At 34.6% G+C, this 22,581-nt stretch overlaps 1 protein-coding gene across 1 annotated transcript in view; it reads right to left on the reverse strand.

Annotated features, from left to right (window-relative positions):
• HS3ST5 (heparan sulfate-glucosamine 3-sulfotransferase 5) overlaps window positions 1-22,581 on the reverse strand; it is a 197,881-nt gene that overhangs the window by 149,893 nt on the left and 25,407 nt on the right. The gene's annotated exons all lie outside the window — the stretch shown is intronic.

Raw genomic sequence — 22,581 nt, forward strand, 5'->3', positions numbered from 1 at the left:
CTGTATCACAAGAACGCTGTGCTGGCCAGTGGCAGAGTGCACAGAGAACAGACTATGACTGTATGATCCCTGTGTCTTGATACACACTCTGTGGAGATGTCATAAAAACTTCATATCTGGTATTTCCTGGAATACCATTCCTTTGCGTGGGAGTGTTTTTTGGTGTATATTTATGTGTATGTATTTCTGTCCAATGTAACTCAGACAGTATTTACGTACAACTGAGATGTATGTATTTCTAATATCCTCTTTGAATTTTAATGTCAGGACAAATCACATCAGAACAGTATCTCAAAAGAAATGACTATTATGTCCTGATTAAATCCCTCACTTCCATTCAAATAAATAAATTTCTAATTTTCACTGCTTCTCATGGAGTCCATTATTAAACAACTTCACTTTACAATTATGTATTTTTCAGCAGATAACAAAACCACCTAGCAACCTAGAGCTTAATTTTGAAGTTATTTTAAGCTATGATAAAAGGAATAGGATTTCAATGTTTACAATAGCCACTATACAAAGTGTTGCTATCAAAATCTTAACTGGAAATCAAGTGATTGACTGTTACTATAGAAGAACTATTGGAATCTTCATTGACGTGCATGAGAAATTAAGTAGCCACTAAATCAATATGATTTATTCAGGGAAGACTAACACGTGACTTTAAAGAAGTTCAAGTGAGGCTGTCCTGCCACATATACACTGAATGATAACATCAACACTGATAACATAACGAGATGTCCCCATTATGGGAAAAAACAAGCCTGGCTTACTGAGGCTTGGAGCATGAGGACATGTTCGAACTAATCACAGGTTAATTTCTGTGCATCATACAGCTGAGAAGTAGACCCAGGAGGAAGCACCAACTTCTTTAGCCTCTAAATTGTTAGGTTTGTTCTCTTCAGTTTTCCTTGAGGTAACTGAATGACTTGAAATTTACAGTAGAGTAGGGAGATAGATTAAAAAATGCCTGCAGCTTCAGAAACAATTTAACGTTGGGTAACTTATTCAGACATTTTACAGCTCAAAATATTTTAGTTTCTCTATAAAGCAGAAAGAAAGAGTTTCCTTTCAATTAAACTTACCTTAAAAACAACTGCAATACGCATATAGGAGTTGCTAAAATTCTGATTATCTTATCCCTGATCTCTATCCAGTATCTCCTGTTTTGGAAATCACACAAACAAACAAGCAAGCAAGCAAACAAAAACTATAATTGTTTAGAACAAGTTGTGTGCTACTACATTTCCACACATTTTTTTTTTTCAGTCACAACTGAAAGACATTGACTTCAGAGGACTCCAAAGGCCAATCTTAGAGGCAGACAGTACATTCAGACAAAATTAGTTTTTTTCCTAGCTAATGTAGCCTGCCAAAATTCTTTCTATTAGTGGCATCTTGGCTTTTCACAAGACTACTGTCACAGTACCCTATAATTAAAGGGCATTTATCTCTCCACGTTCACATTAGTATAAAATTGACTTGTATGGCCAAAAACCTAGTTAAGCATTTGGTTGAGCCAAAATAGTTGAGGGAAAAGATACCATTAAACTCTGTGGACTGTTAAACACATTCTTAAGACTTTAAGAATGTGCTACCTTTAACTGTGCTCACATGTTGCAGTTTAGTTCTATGGAACTTGAATTAAAAATTTATACTATTTAATTCTCATGTAAGTTTTAAGTAGCCTATATTTTCTCTCCTTGAACAGAAGGATTCTGAAGAGTATGTGAAACTTCTGAATTTTTTAATGGAAAGTATGTCTAACTCATTTTACCACCACTGCTTCCTCATGTGTCATTGATTTCAGACAATTTAATGCCAGAAGGAGTATTTGATCATCTAGTATGACCTCTGGAATATCACACCTTATTAAATATCACCCATTTGCCCATTTAGAATCAAATATTTTGACAGGACTGAATTGTTTTGATCTGCAGGTGATTAACTTGTTATGGGCAAGGCTAACTAAGGTGTCACAGTTTCCCAGAACCATAGCAATAGCTAGCAATAGATGGGAAGAACTGGGAAAAAGTATGATATGCTTGTCTAACCCTACAACAGGATTCATACCCTACAGTGCAGAGAAATCTGATATAGACGAGGATCCCTACTGACCAGTGGTGGGAAAACATTCCCTCCTGGTCCCATGATCCTAATCCCAATTGGGATAGTATGTGAACAGGAATGACCACAGAAAAGTTTATCAATTTACTGGTCAGTAACAACTAGCGTGCTGTTCTATTTACAGCCTATCACTAAAACCTCAAAAAAAAAAAAAAAAAAAAAAATCTAATAACCCCAAATATAAATGGACCAGCTTTTCACAAGGGAAAAGTTCAATTTTATGCTGTGCAAAAAAAGTACTTTCCCTTATTTTTGCATAGATCTGTGCACATTACTGCTCTCTCTCAAGTGAGTGTTTTATGAATCATCTTACAAATCCTGCAATGAATTATCTCAGTTATCAAGTATCTTTAGAGAGGAAAACCATGAATGATACTATATTGGCAAAGGGATTACTTAAACTCTTAATATTATTGTTAACTTTGAAATGATTCAACTAGTAATGTTTTCTGCATTTTTATTTTTATAACAATAGAGCCCTAGAGCTGCTACCTAGAAGATGGAATTGATGTAATGAAAGCTTTTAGTCTACACTGACTCCCCAGTTGACAAGGCAGTTACAACTATTCCAGGTTAAGATGCAAATTCCCATTGGCTGAGATTCTGTAGCATGACTGCCCAAAATTTATTTAAAACATGAAAAAGAAGAACAACAAAAATAGTACACACAGAAGCCACCTTCTCAATGACAGTACTTTAAAAATAAAAGAAAACACATTAGTGGCTAAATTTTTTTGAATAGTCTATTTATGGTTGTCAATGGACTCATTCTTCTAAATTTTCCATACTTCATTCCTGGAGAAAATGCTATCCACTCAACAGAAAGCTCAACTAAAGAATAATTATTAAAAAAAAAAAAAAAAAAAGTTTTACAAATTCAATAAATAGTTCTTAAGAATATCAGTGTACAAGTAGTCCCTGCATTTATCACAATATTAAATTTACCCTTCATGGGTATCTCATTAGCATAATGCAAAAACTAATCCATTATTATTGACCAAAAATTCAAACAATAGTGATTGGCATGTACAACATTTTAATGCATCTGAACTGAAAAAAAGGACAAGAAGATGGAGTTCTCCCTGTTTCCAAAAAGACTTTGAACTGAGCTTCTGATTTTGTGAAGGTTATTTAAACATAAGAATCACTTTAAATGCCAAAACTTTTACAGGAGTATAGGTTTTCTAATGTACAGGATATGTGTAAAAAATCTATATCTTTCCAGTTTTGTGTTCAATTGTAAATACTTTTCAGGTATAAGTTAGAAATGTCAAGATCAAGAAATTGTTGTATTAAGTGATTATTTTCAAAGAGATAGAATAACTAAAAGGCCCTGTCTACTTTACTGAGGACAGAGGATGTCTCTCTTTTGAACTTAATAAACATGGGAACTGAAAGTATCTCATATTCCAGAAAAATAAATAAAAAAAAGTCACTTGGAGTAATAACTTCATAAGCTTATTCTGGCACTCTTCAGAGAAGGAAAAAAGCTGTGACAGGCAGGGAAATAAATGCAGGAACAGAAAATAAATGCTAATGAAAACAACAGGTGACAAATCTTGGATAGAAATGAGGAAGAAATACAAAGTAGGACAAGTTTTTGCCAAAATCTCAAATCTGAAGAGATAAGTTTTCTTTGAACATTCTTTTCAACCACTGCAATTCAATTTAATATTTATAACAAATAAATCATTTTATAATTTTCTCCATGTCCTCCCTATCTACATACATGTATATTTATATAGCTATGAAACTTTGCAGAAAATTTTAAAATAAATTTGGAATTCTTAAGATGCAGTGCATGAGTAAGACCTCAGGCAGAGCAAGACACAGCACAAGAGATCAGAAGCTCCAGGTCCTTTCTCAGGTCTCATCAAGATAAGATCATTATTTATTACAGTAAAGAACAAGTTACAAATAACCTGCATTACACATGAAGTGGACCACCAGGTTCACTTAAGTGCTAATCTTAAGTACATAAAATATGTACTTAAAAAAGTGCATAAATATGTACATAAAAAAGTGCTAATCTTAAGTACATAAATGCAATTTTATGTAGCTGCTGCTGTTAGTACCTTTACATTTTTAGTTACTTTTTAAATATATAGTTCGTGTAAGCCCTGATAAGACCACTTACACAATAAAAAGTTGTCTCAGGACTCCTACTCCAGGAGTATTTTGTTCTGGAATATGACAAGCAAAATACTCCTCTTGAGAAGGCAACTTAAGTCATCAGAACTGTACTCCAGCCAATATACTTTACTTCAACACACCTTTCCTCTTCCTATGATAAATAAGTTATCTTGAGAGCCTGGCTGTACTTAACAGGTTTGGCGATAAGTGCTGCCCTGATAGAATTACACCAGCCTCTCCTTTGTAGTACAGAAATAGATCATTCTGATAAAATAGCTTTCCCTGCGGGTACAGCTTAAGTCAACTCCTTTAACAGAATAACATAGCCTATCTCCTATCTTTTTTTTTTTTTCTTTTTTTTTTTTCTTTTTTTTTTTTTTTTTTTTCTCCTAGCTTTTGAACTAGCAACTCTGCTTTCATACTGTTTCATTTAGGGATATTATATCTAGATTGACCAGAAACATAACATCTTTGAATGCTGCTGGTAGAAGCCTGATATTTTTGTCTTAACTGCTTCTTTACATGCTTTTAGGTGTTTTTAGCGCTACGGTTGTGTCAACCAGAGGTTGGACTGTCAGGCTTTTGGCTAATATATGCTAATGTAAATTTGCCCATAAACTGGTGTGATATTCCTTTTCCATACAGGATATGCCTGCTAACACTGGGTGATTACTTAAATCATAGAGTGTACCAGTATAGCTTTTATTGTGTACTAATGCACTAATCTTAATGTCCCACCTGTGGGGCAGAATTGCACTGATTTAACTTAAATTGGATTTCAATCTGGCATAAAGCTTTAACCCACAAATGTAGTACTGTGAATCAGCTGCTCTGATGTTCTTATGCATAATCTTACTCTGCAGCATCCTCTGCATAAGTCAAGAAGCTTACCCTCCTTATTGAAGGGTAACCTGAATCAAATACCTCACATTTATCACGAGCAAATGGAGCATGCACAATGTACAGTTATCATGGAGTCACTGATGCCTGGTAACATATTGTCACCCGGTCACTTCCTAATATGTCAAAGCTGATAGTTATACAGTGATAGACACCTGTGCAGACAGTGAAAAGGAGTATATCTAGGTATTTCACATGAGTAGAATAGATTAGTCTATTGCAATTTTTATGTTGCCACTAGCAATACAACTTAGTCATAGTCTATACAATTTAGACTAGATCTATGTTTTCGTGTTAAACTAAAGCTGCCTCTGTAGCTTCACTACAGATATATTCTTTAATCTACAAGCATATAAATGCATAAATTTTTGACAAGGGATGACATCCTCATCCTAAGGATATTCAAACTCTTTAGAGTCATGAAACAGATTCTTGAAATGGCAGTCATCTACACTGCCTTAAATGAAGGTTAATATATTTTTTTCTTTGCATGAAGTATAGTGATTTGGTTTATGCCTTGACCTCTGTGTCTCTGTTCATATGTCCATGGCTTCATATCTGTGCAAGGCTGATTTCATTCATAAATCTGGTCCCAGTTGACCCATAAAATTATTCACTTATATTTCATTATTCTAACGAAAATGGTGTCCACAAACCAATTTTGACCTATTTAGTAAAGCAATTTAAATTCATCTTTTTGTTTTATACCTATGTAACTTTCCTGTGTGGCCGAGGCTAGAGAAGGAAGTGCAGGTGGCAGAAAGATTTTTTTTTTCCTTTTTTATTGCTGTGTTCTCTTTTTGAAGAGATAAGTGGGAAGAAGGAATTTGCATTTTTATTTAAAGCAACAAAAGTGAATTTGCATTTTACTAAGAACTGCAGTTTTTTTCTCAATGCCTAATAAAATATTAATATTAAAATAAACAACGAAGGCACTGAACAAACAAAAATTTTAATTAGTGCTGCTAAATGATGAATTCAATTTTCTGTTCATATTTAGAACCTTTCAGATGTTGCCCACTGCTCATTTTGGATTCAGGAAAATTTAAGCTTTTAACTACCACATCTAAAACAGAGATAGAGCTTAAACAAATTGAAATAATAAATAAATAAATTAGTTCTCTGCTATCATGAGCCAGAGTTGCAAAGGTCACATCTGAGTTGTGAAAAGTGACTTGAAAGAATATCAGCAAGGAAAAGAAAGCTTTGTGGGAGGATGAGCAGGATTGGCTCTGGGAAGGACTCAGGAAGCTTTAAGGAAAGTTTCTGGGTGACAGCAAAGGAGAGGACAATATCATCTACTTTTCTTCTGAGATTAAGGATTGCTCTTGCTTGAAAGTACCTGAAAGTACCTCTTTTTTTGCTTGGATTCCTACTCTTTCTTTAATATTGATAAAGAGACTAAATGAAACCTTTCTATCCCTCCAGTTTTTGTAGGCTGAATTCTACCAGACATTTCACCATAATTCCTTGGCTTGTGCTAAAGCAGTGATTTCATGTTTCCTTTTTCAGACATTAAATGAGCGTAGCATCACTTTACTTCTCAAAACAAATACCAATATACAGTCTGTAACACATAAAGGCAAAAGGTCTTCATTTTAACTGAGCTTCTCAACTTTCCACTAGCCATTCCTTATATTTAGATCAGAAAGAGCAAGGGGACTTTTCTTATCCAGGGGAAAAAGCAAACAAACAAACAACACGACAGAGCATGAGCATGAATTCACAGAGAATTTCACAGGGAACCTAAAGAACTAGTGCAGGTTTAAATAATGAAATGTGCAGCAGCTTCTGCTCAGATTCCAAAAGGACACTTCCAAGAAGTACATGGAAGCATTTCACTTTAAAATAATAACATAATTATAAAAATAAGCCATTTATATCAATAATAAATTAATAAGAGTACTTTAAAGGTATATTATATTCATTTAATGTCCCTTTGAAGTCTGTATGCTTCATGTACTTCACTTTCTGTACATGTGCAAGAACAAAGACAGTGTCACCATTCATGTTAGCGGTGATCCTCTGTAGAAAACTACTGAAGATTATAATATACTTAATATTCCAGAAATATCTACTTTTCAAGGATATTAAAGGCCTGGACCAAAATTCAACCTCTGATCACAAGTTAGAATTTTATGGAACTTTTTAGCTACATTTTATTTGAGAGCTAGAGTATCAGGAATTTTAGACTAAGAATTTTGTCTATGTGTAGATTTTCAAACTTTAACAATTAATGTACTTGAGTTTTTGTTTGTACAAATTGACACATATCAAGAAATTGATTGTAAATGAGCTGTGCTCAGGACTTCACAAAATTGGATTTTTATGGATATTTCAAGCTGGGTACGCATAAGACATTAGAGTTCAGTTCAGGTGTTGTTTTTTCCAGAAAACTTCTGTCAACTTCTGACAATAGTTTTGACATTTTCAGTGGGAGAAAAAAAATAGTAAAAAATGAATACTTGAGAATGTGTGGTTGAGACACATGTTCTTCTGAACATTTAGTGGAATTTCAATTTTTATTGATCTATGTTGCAGTTTGTGGCTTTTTATTGTCTGTATCCTTAAGGAGAATACTTGCCAAATTGCCTAAAAGAAAGTAAATGACATGCTGGCTGTTACCTCTCTTTTCTATTGCAAATCCTCTGTGCTTAGTAGTGATTTGTTGATCCAATAGAAAACATATTAACTACCAAGCTTCCTATTTGTACAGACATTATAACTGTAAATATTTTCTCCTGTAAGACTAACACATGACCACCTAACAGGCAACCACTTATTTCTCACTCATTGCTGGTTAATCACACAAATATTTCTAAATACATATGGATAAAATGCTTGTTTTCCCTGTAATTATATGCTCACCTGAAGCAACACCTGGTAATCTAAAATCTTGTTTTAATGTCAATAGATCAGTGGCTACCAAGTTACACAGGCAAATATGAAAGTATCATGTTACTTCCATCTTCAAAAATCTCACCCCAAACTGAAAAGTAGAAAGATTAAAAATAAAGAAACAAAATAAAAGATGAAAAGACAAAAACCAATAAGACAAAACCAAACCAAACAACAACAAAACAAAACAAAACAAACAAACAAACAAACAAACAAAAAACAACAGAAAGGGAGGATAGGATGAAAAAACTCTTCTTTGATCCCTGTGAAAATTAGCTTCCAATAAAAGAAATATATGCAAAGTGATAATATTCAATGTAAAAGATCTTAAGTTTTTGACTTTCTGGTGCCCTTTTTTTATTTTAACTGTCTTTCTCCACTTTTGTGTTTCCTTTTCTGTATACTTTACTACTCTTGCAACTTATTTATGTCCTTGGTTGCCTCATGCAAGGTCAACTATTATCACAGCATCCTCCCAAATACTCCCACTCTGTCCTTCACCAAACTCTTAGAATGTTCTGTATACATAACATGATATATTATCTCAATATCTTTGTCAAATAGGGCATTATGCAGAGAGCCAAATAAGCTGTACAGAGTGCTGAACTCCAGTAATATGCTGAGTGTAAAAGTACATGATTGTTTTGTATTCAGATTTTCTGTGGACATCAAACTCTGAAGAAAGACCAAATAAAGGAGCTTCATGAATAGACTTTATAATTTTGTGAGGTAAATCAGGAAGTAGCTGGTACTCAAATTAAAAATAATAATAATAAAGAGACAAAAGGTTTATTTTTATTATTTTTATTTTATTTCTAATTTTTTCCCCCTGAATACAATTGTTGAAGAATACAAATCTTTCCTTTACATGTCATCTTTGCGCAAATTTAACAAGGCCTTGCTGGAAGGCAGCAGGTCTAGCAAAAGATAGCATTTCAACCACAAGCAACACTTAGGAATGATGGGTAGATATCAGGGCACATGCGATTGTTCATACTATCCATAATATTGTTAAACTTAGGAGTAGGAAACTAGGAGACTGATTCTACTCCCAAAGCTTTTATTTTAGTATATATTTTAAATTTTATGTTATTTTATGTTATTTTATTTTATTTTATTTTATTTTATTTTATTTTATTTTATTTTATTTTACTTTATTTTATTTTATTTTATTTTATTTTATTTTTAATAAATAGCAACCAGTATATGGAACCTGGCCTCTCATTGTCTCTTCAAATATTAATATGACTTCAGAATTGAAGCAAATCTGTTAATTTCAGCCTTGTGGGTTCTCTAAGACATTTGTGCAAGAAATCACTTCTTACATGATATTCCCCAAAAAATCTCAGAAGAGAGCTGTCTGGGGAGAATTTTTCCCATAAGCATAATAAAAGCATATGTCTTGAATACTTATTTCGGGGAAGGAAACATATATTGGATATGTAACAGTGCAAATCAGGCATGACTACGTAGTCTTGTTGGATACTAAAGGTAAAAAAAAGACATATAAAAAAGATTTCATAATTGGCTAATCGTTGTTATTTGTTGAGATTAATAACATACAGGACCCTATCCATTATAGCACTCTGTAAATAATTTTCTTTTATTAAAAGCTGATTATCCACCTGTTAGAATCCTTTAAACGGTTCATTGGAAGAGAAGGGAAACTATTCTCTGCTTCAGCCAAGGAGGGGGCCAGGACAGGGTTTCTAGTGTCAAGAAATGTTGCTGACCTGGTAAAGTGAGGGAGCTTCAACTAATAAAGCAGAGTTATGTTTCCTTTCATTCAGATTTCAAATTCTTTGAACAATGAGAATGTAGCTAGGCCTAGCATTGATAAAATCAACTATATCTCATGCTGCAGTAAGACAACACTCACCCTCTCTCTGCCAAAATCTGATCTTGAAAGATGCTAAGCCCCAAATAACTTTTACGAACTTCCAAGGGAACAACAGTTCCCAAGAATTTCTGGGAAAGCCTATCCTTGGCCAGTTAATAGTGTACATATTACAATTATAAGGGGAAAAAAATAAAGCCTTTGTCACCTTGAGGAACGCCTTTTGACATTTATAGATGAATACATGCCGTGTGGTTTATATATTTTTATGTCTTCTGCAAATAGAAACATGTCTAAATAACATTAAAGCCAAGAAAATGCACAAAGACAGAAGATATAATTCCTTTCCCCAAACACATGCCATCAATACTTTCTTTTCTTTTAAAGCTGTGTAAGCATTTATATATCACTCATAAAATTATTCTGCAGTGGGCAGAAAGAAGACCTAAGCATTGTCTATCTTGAAGTAAGTTCTTGTTACATCTGTGTTGCTAGAACAGATAAAAATGCAACTTCCTGTGTCATCAAGGCTCAAGAAACAGAAATACAAAATCTACTTCTGAAACATTGTTAAGATATTCAAAAGGACACTTCGTTATATAACTGCCTCTATAGCAGAATCTCTATTAACTAGTTATGTAGGCATTTTCAGATGCAGTTTGCACACTTACGCCAGCAGAACTTAGTATGGGCTGAAACTTGCAGCAGTAGCTTCTCACACTGTCCTGGCCTCTTCACAGTACCTGCCCATACATTGAAGAAATAAAGATCTTGCACATCTTAACACCAAATAATATATGCCTAAGCATTCCAACTGAAATATGAGAAAATTTATTAGAGATTAATCTGGGCTCTTTATCGGTTTGTAAACAACCACTAATTTATGAGGACATTGCTGGCTGATTTCAAATCTGACCTTTTCTTCCTTATCCTCTAAAATACCCGTGCCCATTGACTTTAATAAGAATTTTGGACATGCAAAAATGCAGGATTGGGTCCATACTATTCAGACATAATTGAAATATTAAAAGGTTATTCCACATATGTAGTGTTCTTGACTGCAAAATTTTATAACTAGAAGTACTTGGAAAGCATTTTTATTGTAGCAAATTTACTACTTGCAGCCAGTGATTTATTTCATTCCCTAATGTGCTAAAAGGTCAATAGCCTAAATTTATCTCAGAGCTTTTCAACAGGTTATGGCTTCTACAGCATGTTCATACATCAACTACCTTTAGATGCTAATGTTCAACCTAATCTCGAAATTTTTCAAGTTAATGGGAATTCCTTTAGATCTGAACTTTGCCTTTTTTCTCCTGTTGTAATCTGTGCATAAAATCACCTTGCAGCAAGATGGTACATTCTCATTTTTTTGCCTTGTTTTGAACAGCTTTTAATTTGGAAAGACTGTCTCTGAGTTTACTGCGCCTGACTGGTTTCAGCTCAATTGTTTCCCTAGCCAACAGAGCATTTCATTTCTCCTGAAGGTCACCGCAAGCTGCCAAGGCTTTGAAACATACCAGCTTTTCATTCATGCTGCAATGTAACATTGCATTACTATTAAGATAAATGGAAGCAGGCATTTGTGTATGACTTTTTCTATCAACAGTTACCAAATTTATTATAATACAAAATAAATTGGGCCATCAGTGAATGAACAACTTGTAATGACATGCCCTCTTTGATTTCAACCTTTTCTTCAAATCACTAGAAACGAATTCTTTCATTTTAGTGATTTGACAATTTTATTTAATTAATTTATTTATTTATTTGTTACAAATTATGCCATGATGTCATCTGCTTGTGGAAATGGCTCTTCCAACTGTAGCACCTCTAGTTGCAACAAGCCAGAAGTGCAGTTAACTGCATGGATCCAAACTCTCCCATAAAACAAATATAGTGGCCATCTGTTGGAGGAGGGCAGCCATTAACAGTTTTAAGAGTCTGGATGTGGTCCAGCATTGTGTATTCTGCCACTGACTTGAAATGATCATTTTAATCAACAATAAACATTTTAAAACTGGGTCATCAGGTAGCTCCAAAGCTTATGTTGTTTGTAATCAATACATACACTGCTTACTCACTGCTAAAAGGCAAGCTACTCCATTCTGTTTTCAAGCTGAACGATTTTTAAGTTTGTGTGCTCTTAAGTTTTCAGAATTCATTTAATATGAGAAATAGCTTAAAACTCTGTTAAGACTCAGATTCTAACTAAAAATCTGAGAATGGAGAGTTTGACAAAATAAACTTATTTTCTTGACAGTTCTGCTGGACTTTTCAACAAAGTAGTAAAATACAGTGTTCAATCATGACCATAAGAATAAAGAATCTCTAGGAATCTGCAATAATATTAATGCTAAAGAAAATACCTTGGATAACACAGACAAAATGTGGAGTCTGTCCAATAGTTATTTTATTCCATTTGAAAGACAAAAGAAGAAAGAAGATCGTTTCAGGAACCTTACATCTTTCCAGTTGAGTATTGTGTTCAAAGTTGGACTTCCGACTGCATATAGAAATTTTTAAGGAATTCTTAGATCTCCTGTGGAAGGAATGGGAAACTCATTGGCTAGATGTGGAAATAAAATAATGTATGCACAACGCTGTAAGTGTCCTCATAAAAGCCTGTCAACACCTTTACTTTTTTACAACTGCTACCTTGGTACTGCGAATTATGCTTGGCTCTGTAATAGTCTTGTCTTACAGATAAATATTTACTAGAATCAAAATCAAGTAATTTAATTTTATTCATGGTTTCAGTCAAAACTAAGTGCAAATCTCAAGCAGTGAATAACTAATACATTGCATCCAGTCCAAGATGGAAAACCTTGGCTGATGATTAGGAACAGAAGGTAAAGGAGGGTGGCTTGCTTTACACTCTCATTTTGTATTAGTTCCTTATTTAAAACTTCATCTAATTAAATACTATATAAATATTAGAATAACTAAGTATTGTTTGCATTTGAATTTCAGGTACAGAAACCTGAAGTAAGCTTCCATGTTTGAGCAATTGCACTAACGTATTTCTAAAGTAAATATTTTAGAAAAAAAAAAATAGCCTTTTGTGACGTTTCAATCTATCAAAGCATCTGTATTACAGATGGGTTACTTGCTGTAAAGAACTAATTAAATAATTCACCTCTGGAATTGATCTGGTCCTAATCCAACTGTTAGGTCACCTTTCTTATACGACTGAAGTTCTGAAATGTAAAAGGAAGCCAAATTATATATAATTATTTTGGTTTAAATCCTTCTCAAAACATGAAGAAAACATGCTCAAGCACACCAAGCCTAGGAAAAAAAAATAATAAAAAAAATAAATAAAACTGATTATTTTAATGTTTTCCACTGAGGAAACAGAATTTTTGATCAAGCACCATGGGTGAATTTTTTATTTTTTTTCTTTTGATCTTTCAGTGGCGTAATTAAAGGCTTAAGTCCTTGAACTTACAGAAAATCTGAACAATTTCTGATCCATCAGGAGGAAATCCTCTTGACCAGTGGCACTGATATTCTGTCCTGAGGATTAAAGTTACATAAAGAATGATTTTGAAGTCATGCTGCCTCAGGCAGACATATTCTGTTGAGGTGGGTGGCAGGTATAAACTGGGGAAATCACCTGAACAACACTGCTTTAACCTAACCTGCGTGGTTAGGATGTATGCAGTGGATGTGTAAGTACGTGTAGTCTTTCTCACACTCTGTTGGGCTGATCCTGGTGACTCTACTTTGTATTTCATATAATTCATTTTACTGGGGTATTGGTTGAAAAATATAATGATAATGATTTACAAGAACTTTTTTTTCTTATTTTAGGTACCTTGACTTGCTGTCCAAATATGAGGTTAATCCAGAAGTGGTGGGCAAGCATGTATTTTTTTCAACAACTTCACTGTTGTATGAAATGGGTGAAAAGAAAGTAACAGAGAGACACTGATTTCACCAACTATTTCAACAATAGCTGGAGGTGGCAATAGTTTTGTGATACATTATTTAATAACCTTTGTTTAATACTTCCCAAAATAACACATAAGATGGGCTTGATACACCTAATTTAGATGTGCCATGTTTACTAAGTGCTAACCAAATGAGGCATAACTGGTTCATAGTTCAGGCATGAAGTATATTGGAGAAAAATACTTCCCAGGCTGCCCAGGGAAGTGGTGGAGTCACCATCCCTGGAAGTCTTCAAAAGACGTTTAGATGTAGAGCTTAGGGATATGGTTTAGTGGAGGGCTGTTAGCGTTAGGTTGGAGGTTGGACTCGATGACCTTGAGGTCTCTTCCAACCTAGAAAATTCTGTGATTCTGTGATTCTGTGAAAACATACTTACTGGGGTCTGCAGAGCTACCTAGAAACCCTGTTTCTTTTTGCTTCTTCTTTGGCTAGAGGTTCTACCCCCACTGCAGAGCCAGCAATGCAGTTCATACAACTGCTTCCTCATCCACTGCAGATGAGATCAGCTTTGTACAGCCTAGCTGATAAAGCCATTTCCATAGCTTATTCATTCTGCCCTGGAAGCTAGCTAGGGATTCCTTCCACCACATCTCTTGGAGGGGCACTGACAAGCATGGAGCAGTGAGCACTGTGAAGTTTTCACCATGGCACCAGGAAGAACCAGGCTACTATTTCATTTCTCTGAGCCCTAAAGGGTGCATATATTGCAGGTCTGCAGGATGCAGACAGCAGGTCTGCAGTTAAGGTAAAAAAAAAAAAAAAAAAAAAGTTCCTATTATTAAGAAAAAAATCCAAGCACCTACCTGAACTTTGCCTAATGCTATCTTTTATTCACCATAATCTTGCTCAATGAAAAACAAAAGAAAACATCAGAAAGCTCTCTCTAGCAATTTATTCTCATTATAGTTTGGCGTCCTGGCTAATTAAAGAGCCTTAGGTGCCAGATCAACAGTGTTTGCAATTTGTTTCTCCTGATATGCTGTTGCATAAGAAAGAGTTAACTCAGAAAGATGCATAAGGTGAAAGAACAGGGACAGCAAGATGTTAGGAATCTCCAGGATAAGATATGTGATATTATGTTGGTTATGTATTAGAAATCCCCAAAGGGATTTTGCAATATTTAGTAATAAGAGCAAACACCATTAAGGGCTTTACAGAAGATGAGATTTTCTGCACACCTCTCATAAAAAATCTATTAGACACAACTGAATGAGATCTCACTTGCTTTTTTTTACTAGACGATACTCTCATCACAGTGTATGTGTGCTCGAATTTTTGCTGTGGTTCACAAAAAGCTTAGTAACTGAGATACACAGATCCTACAGAAATCTCAGGTCAGATGCAATAGTGCTTTTTTTTTTTTTTTTTTTTTTTTTTTTTTAATCCCACAGAATGATATCCCTTGTTCTGTTTTCAGCCTGGATAACTTTTATAGAATTAATGTAGAGAGCAGTCAAATGGTCATGCTGGAGTAATCGAGGAGACAGAGTAATCTGATAGAAGAAGAAGTCCAGATAAATGTGACTGTTTTGTTATAGGTAGTTTACATATAAGCTAAAAGTAGGGAAGTAATTTTACTAGCAGAGCTATTTGTTATACTGATAGAGGACAGCCATCAAGAAAAAATTATGCACACGAAATCCCAGTATAACAACATCTCCAGTAGGGCATTAAGCTGGCACAAAGTACAAATCAGGATCACTCTGAGCACAGTAGCAGAGCTTTGTCACACAGAAAAAGAGGGGAGGCTTGGTGAGCTATAAAAAGTTCCTCTCTAAGGGCTTGTCTGTGTTCTAAAAGCACAGATGTTTTTACTTAAAACTTATATGTCACTGGTGTAACAACTCATGTGAATGGTCTCATAATGGAATAGAAATGGTTAAGTTTGGGGGTTGTTTTGTAGTTTTTCATTTTTCATTCAAATTGAAAACAAAAGAAAACAAAACAAATCCAACTTAAATATATTAAAATGAGAGAATTTACAAATGGACTTATTCCTGTAGACTTACAGCATTTAAAATGCTGTGTTTGTTAACACTGCTGTATTTTCCCTAAGCTGGCAAGACCACAATGCCCAACCACCCCCCTGTAGTCTGACTGTACTGAAAGCAGATGTATTTAAAACGGTATGAAAAATGTGCTGCTGTGAGGAATGTTAAGCCACCTTCTGTCTAGGGCATATAGTAGCACACACCTTCCTCCCTAAGTGCTATGAAGAACTGCAAACTTTTCAGAAGATTACAGAACCAAGAATTGCCAGGGTAGCATAAAATAAATATCCCAAATATGCAAATCCTTCTATATTCTGGAACTAAATACCCTCAAGAATTAAACATGGCAGTTTCCTAATAAGCAATAGACTTTCTCCCACCCACTGAAAAGAAGATAAAGGCTCCATATAACATATGTCTGGATACATTCAGGTCATACATAGTGACATAACACAATATGCCAGAAATTATTAAATGGATTCATATAGTTTGGCAGAAATGAGGAGGGGAATTCATAAAATTTTAGCATATATTCAGCTAGACAGCACATCTTTATTGAATGAAAATGCATATCTAATAAGTGACCACTCACTTAGGAAAGTTGTTCATTGGAGGTGATTTATAATGTTATCAAAAAAAAACAGGAATACAAAGTCTGATTCTTTCAAATGTCAGGAAGGCCTTCAATAAAGTTAGAAGGGCCTGCTGATAAAGCTGTACACTACAGGTAAATTGGTAAACCCTAACAATGGAGATAGAGCAAGCATTATTTCCTTCCTTCCTTCCTTCCTTCCTTCCTTCCTTCCTTCCTTCCTTCCTTCCTTCCTTCCTTCCTTCCTTCCTTCCTTCCTTCCTTCCTTCCTTCCTTCCTTCCTTCCTTCCTTCCTTCCTTCCTTCCTTCCTTCCTTCCTTTTTACAAGCATTTATATATCCGGGCAGATGCTATCATATTTACGTCAGTCAGGATGGTGAAAATATCTCACCCCTCCTCAGCCCAGCTATGTCAGCAAATTGTTTTAGGGGCAAACTTAGTCTAAGAAAAGATATTATCAGAGACATTTTATTCCATTTTAATGTCTTGTTTTAGTAAGGCTTACTGGAAATGATATGTGCTTTGTTGTATTAGATTTTGTTTGCTAGATATCAATATAAATTATACTTAGTATTTCAAGCAATTGTCATTTTGTTTTATCCTGTCACTCTTTTTCTCCCTGTTTTTCCAAGCCCTTCACAACAGTATGCTATTTCAGAAGGTAGTGTTTGTTTGTAGGGAAAGATACAAATACCAGTGCTCAATATTGTATGAGAAAAATATATTCTCAAGTTAAAAAATGCATGATAAAAAATGACTTTTATGCCAACTCTGTACAGAAGTGCACATCTTTAATTAACTTCAAACACTAAATTGTGATTTTTAATTTGCATAAATATAAACATGACAATAAAAAATTTGCATTTCATCTAGTTTCTTTAGGTTTTCTTTGTAGGTAGTGGAGAGAAATAGGTACTTGCAGGACATTTCATCTATTTCCTATTTGAAACAGGCCAAATGAATCACACTCTAAACATGTACCTGTCTTTCTGTTGAATATAAAGGCCATCCAAGTGATACATTATAAATACTGAAAGTTAGTGTTACATGCTGTTTTGTTTAATATGAGCTACCGCTTTAAATAAGTATTTTATAATTACTTTGCAAACACAAAATTTGCATCACCTACAAATTAAACTGATGATATATTCTAATGATGAATTTCCGTGTAGATTCCCATCTTTATTATTTCAAGGGACTTCTACTTCATCTGTTACTAGTTTACAAAGGCTTTGTTTGTTTTTATTCCTAAGCATCAACCAAACAAACTCACCCTGGTTTCTGAAAGCCAAGCTGTGCTCTTTCTTTTTCACACATCATCACCAGTAATAAAGATTCTGAAGGCAAAATTAAAACCCAGCTAATGCTGGGCCACCCCACTGTCTTTAGATTAGGACTACAATGGAATTGCATAAGTGCAATTGACTGGAACTTAAGTAAATAAATCTGGTCAAGCTGAAAAAAAAATAGACAGACTTAGCTCTCTCCTTATTACCTAAGTTGGTCTATAGTCCTGCCAGAAGCCTAGATTTTAAGTCCTCTAAAGTATTCTTTGATAATTAAGGCTTCTCTAATTGGCTACCATTGCTAAATTTAAATGTGTAAAACCACAATGAAAACAACAACAACAACAACAACAACAAAACAAACAAACAAACAAACAAAAAACAAACAAAAAAAAAAACAAACACTATTAAAATTTCATCTTCCACAAGTAAAAAATATATATGTATACATACATGTATATGTCCATGAGTTATAACTAACCAGAATATCCATGGCTAGTTTTCCATTGTTTTGGGCAATTCTTCTTATATAGAGAAATGAACATCCAATTTTAAGCAGCAAGTTAAAGAGGGTCTAAATTGCGAGTTCTTGACAAAAAGTCCTCAAATAAATCAATAAGGAAAAGTCACCCTCCTGAATAACTAAGTGACATAAAACCAGTTAATTTTCCGCTTCTTTCACACAAGAGGGGAGAAAGAAACATGGTTTTCTAGACCCCCTACACAAAACAGTACTACAACAAAAGTCAACTTCAGTACTGAACAGCATAAATTATAGATCCACCTCCCCACAGGGAAATAAATAAATAAATAAATAAAAGTATGTTTCTGTCTAAATTTAGCTGCATAATCAATCTTATGAGGCATGTGGGAAGAATGCTGTTCAAGACAATGGGCGTACTCCAGAGTTCAAGATAAGAAAGGATGGAAGGCACAAAGTGTTAGGAGAGAGAAAACTATAATCTCTTTGACACAAGTGACTATGTGACTTCTGCATGGCACTGGCATTGAGGGCATGAAACAAAGCAATGATCCCTACAGAGTTTATATAACCTCATTTTCAAAGTCACTGAACCCATACATCTCCTATTTATCCTAGTAAAGCAACAGTACTTCAAGTGAAGCCATAGGTCTAGAAGAATGCTTGATTCCTTGCTTTCAAAAAATGGTCCACTACCCAGTCCCTTTGCTTCTGCCTCTGTGAATGTCTAGGTCATTTACATCTAAATTAGCATATTTAGGAAATCCAAAATCACAATGATCCTGAAGAAAAAATAAAACACAACACATTTTTTAATAACCTCATGTTAAGGCAATTTTGCACTTCTGTGTATTTTAACAATATTTTGTTGCTGAGGACTTCAATAAGTACACAGGGGCACTAATTAAAGAAATCAGGGAAGAAAGGGGAGAATTACAAAGAGGTGTTAAATTCCAAAGGACTGCACAAGGCAGAAGATATTGAGAGATGTTTTTGTTTTTCTCAACTAGACTAGAGTTTTGAATTTCACATCTAATGACAGCTCTTCTTAATAAAGCCAATCTATTAATTTTGTAGGCTCTCCAAAGTTATTAGGAAGTGCTAAATGAATATATTACAATATCCACTTTATAAAATGAACCACTGATCCAAGTACAATTTATTCTATAATGGTGGAGGAAACATTCATCTAATCCTTTAATAATTTTCTGGTAACTCTGGAAAAAAAAAATAAAATCTATAGCTCCCATCTCTTTTCAAAAATGGTCACAGGTAAAAAGATGTGGAAGTTAACAATTAGAGGAATTTGAGAAATTAAATTAAATACAGATTATCCAAAGACAGGTGTTTGGCTATAACACTCCAAGTAATATTGGTGTCAGACATCATCATGTAATAGCCACATACATGCACAGTATCTGGAAAGACATTGAAAAATCTTTCTTTTTTTTTTTTTTTTCTTTTTTCTTTTTCCTTTTTATTTTTTATTTTTGTTTTGTTTTGTTTTGTTTTTTTTCCTAATAGCAGATTTCCTCAGTTCAATAATGAAACTAATCACTTTTGACATTTAGGCTGGCATTTTTGCATAAAAGTTTCTTCTTCCTCAATATTTTTTATATTTGTTGATGGACATAGATCAAAGCTTCCAAGAGCTACTTTATGCATTCAGGGAGAACACTCTTTCCACTTATAAATCCATGTTTGGGTGGAGACATAAGTGTGTAGAAGTATATTTACTATTTCTTAGGGGATTTTTTGAGATGCTACACAGTATTGAAAAAGAAGAAAGTGACAGTGGGAACAGAGGGGTGATATTTCTTTGGGGAAAGGGGTGGGTGTAGGCGAGTTCCTATAGGCATACAAGCTGTTGCCTCACAGCAGAGTGACCTGAGAGAGGCAGCAGCTCCCAGCTCCTGCTGAGTTCCTCTGGAGCAGGCAGTCTCATACTGCGACAAATTATCTCTGTATGAATAATATCATTAAGCAAATGCAGAGAAAAAAAAATAAATTACCATTCAGGATGCAACTATTTGCCTAAAAGAAGTGGTAGCATAGTGTTCCACCTCATGACAGTTTCTGCATTCACTGGAAAAAAGTTTTCTTAAAAATAACAACAACAACAAAAAACACACAAGACATACCTACTTAAAATTAGGATGAATTGAAGCGTTATATTCAATTTTATCTATTTTATCTAATATCTTAGAATGCTAAGTAAGGTACTCTGTCATAGCTAAATCTGAAAGGGTACATAATAACAGCATATACAGTTGTGTTTGCTTCAGATTAAGCACTTTCCTAATGCATTACTGGACTGCATAAATGTCTCTTCCAGCTTTCAGTTATTCATTCTAATACACAATGTTCCACTACTTCCACTACTCTTACTGAATATATAATGTAATACAACGATTATAGTTTTCATTAAAACAACTTTCAAAATTCTTAAAGAGTTAGCATCATTCAAAAGCAAAAAATATATTACTTTCATGAAACTTTCAAAGCTGAAGTCAAATTTTGTTTTACACCTTCTTAAGACATTAGCCTATAGTGTTTTCTTCATGATAACAAAGTAGTTTAATGTGATATGAAAAGCTGCTGTTCTTCCAATTTAAGATCATTTGCTTCATTGTCAATGAATATATCCCCTTTTTCTTAATGAGGAGTGATATACCTACTGGGACTTTAGAGATTGGGGCATTTGTAATGGATGGCACAAGATCCAAGCTAGCCCATAAAGCTCTAAAGAGAGATACTCTCTTTCAGTGTAAATTTATTTTTGTTACTGTAAACTTTTAAAAAAGGTTCTTTTATATGAACGTGTGTTATAGAGATATCAGCTAATACTTCTGTCACCTAAAAAATGTTGACTGACTGTTCTTTCCTGTTTCAGTCTGGTCCATAACACTGTCATTCACTTACCACAACCTCTCTATCAGGAGTGATGTATTAGAAAGGGAAGGAAAAATGGTCAAAACCCTAAAGAAGGTCAGACACTAGGTATATATCAGAGAAATCTAAACATCGCAGCCCATTTTTGATACATGATGTTAAGATATGACTGAGATAATTATATTCTTTCCTAAATGGAAGGGAGAGGAGAGAGGTGTGCCAGAGAGCTAGAACTGATCTTTTGAATGTTATACCTTGTGACAGGCATCGCCAGTCTGTACAGCTGGCTTCATACCCATCAGGGACTCTGGTAGAGTCAGCTTCAAGTAGCAGAGTTGTGCTCTGACAGATTACTTCTCATGTCAGTCATGCAGGCTCTGTGACCTGGATGAGAGTCCCCATGTGGCCACCACACTGCTGAAAAGCCAAACTGTCCAGTGAGATGCTTCACGGTATTCTGCAGAGCAGCTTTGCACAACCTCATCAGGTCTGGACTGGATACTTCACAATAATTATTCTTGCTGAGAGACTGGAGTTTTCAAGAGACTCAAGATGACTTTATGTCATCAAGTCCTTATATCCAACATGGATGGCATAAAGGCCTTATATCTATGTTGGAAGAATATATTGCTCCTTCTGTTGCTATTCTGATAGTGTGAGGCTAGAGTAAGATCCATGATACTAGTGATGAATAAATGATCCCTCCAATGGAAAACATGCTGTAGTAAACCTTTATTATTATTATTATTATTATTATTATTATTATTATTATTATTATTATTATTATTATTATTATTATTTGTTTTGTTTTGCTTTTCTGACTCTGAGAATTGCTTTGAGGACTTTTATTTTAGACAACACCTACAGCCCAGAGGTAATAGTGGTGGATAGCACTTTTGAGTTTCTCAAAATCTTGATATTAAACAAGTAAGTAAGTAAACAAATAAATAATGTTACAATGTCATCAGGGAGCATGAGACCATTAAAACTTTTGGACAAGTATCATTAGAGCTTAGGGAGACTGTGCATATGGGCAGGGGTCTCTCCTTTCCCCACTAACCCTCCAGTATGCAGATAATTCTGCCTTGCTGTAGCTGAGACTGTAGTAAGCTACAGCATGAGGTAGCATTGAGCCCTCTATTTTTCCTCCAACTATGCGGGGTTTACTAACTGTCTATCTCAGGGGCAAAAAAAAACAACAAAACACACACTACCATCCCAGGCAAGGGCAATGTTACATTTCTGAGTGATATTATTTCCTGCTTGTTTTCAGTCTCCAAAGAGGGAAGTGTTTAGCTGGTGGTGAGCTGTGCTGCCCTGCCACATAATGGTCTCCTCCCTTTCTTGCAATTTTTTCTTATAACAAGACTGTTTTCAAACCCTTTTTCTCAGTGAGATCCTATCATCAAATCACTGCTTCCTCAGAGCATGTTAAGGGCATGCAACAGATAAGGACCAAGCCATCTAGTTGTCTGTGCTAAAAC

This window comes from Aythya marila (assembly GCF_965140915.1).
Source record: "Aythya marila genome assembly, chromosome: 3".
Taxonomy (NCBI): Eukaryota; Metazoa; Chordata; class Aves; order Anseriformes; family Anatidae; genus Aythya; species Aythya marila.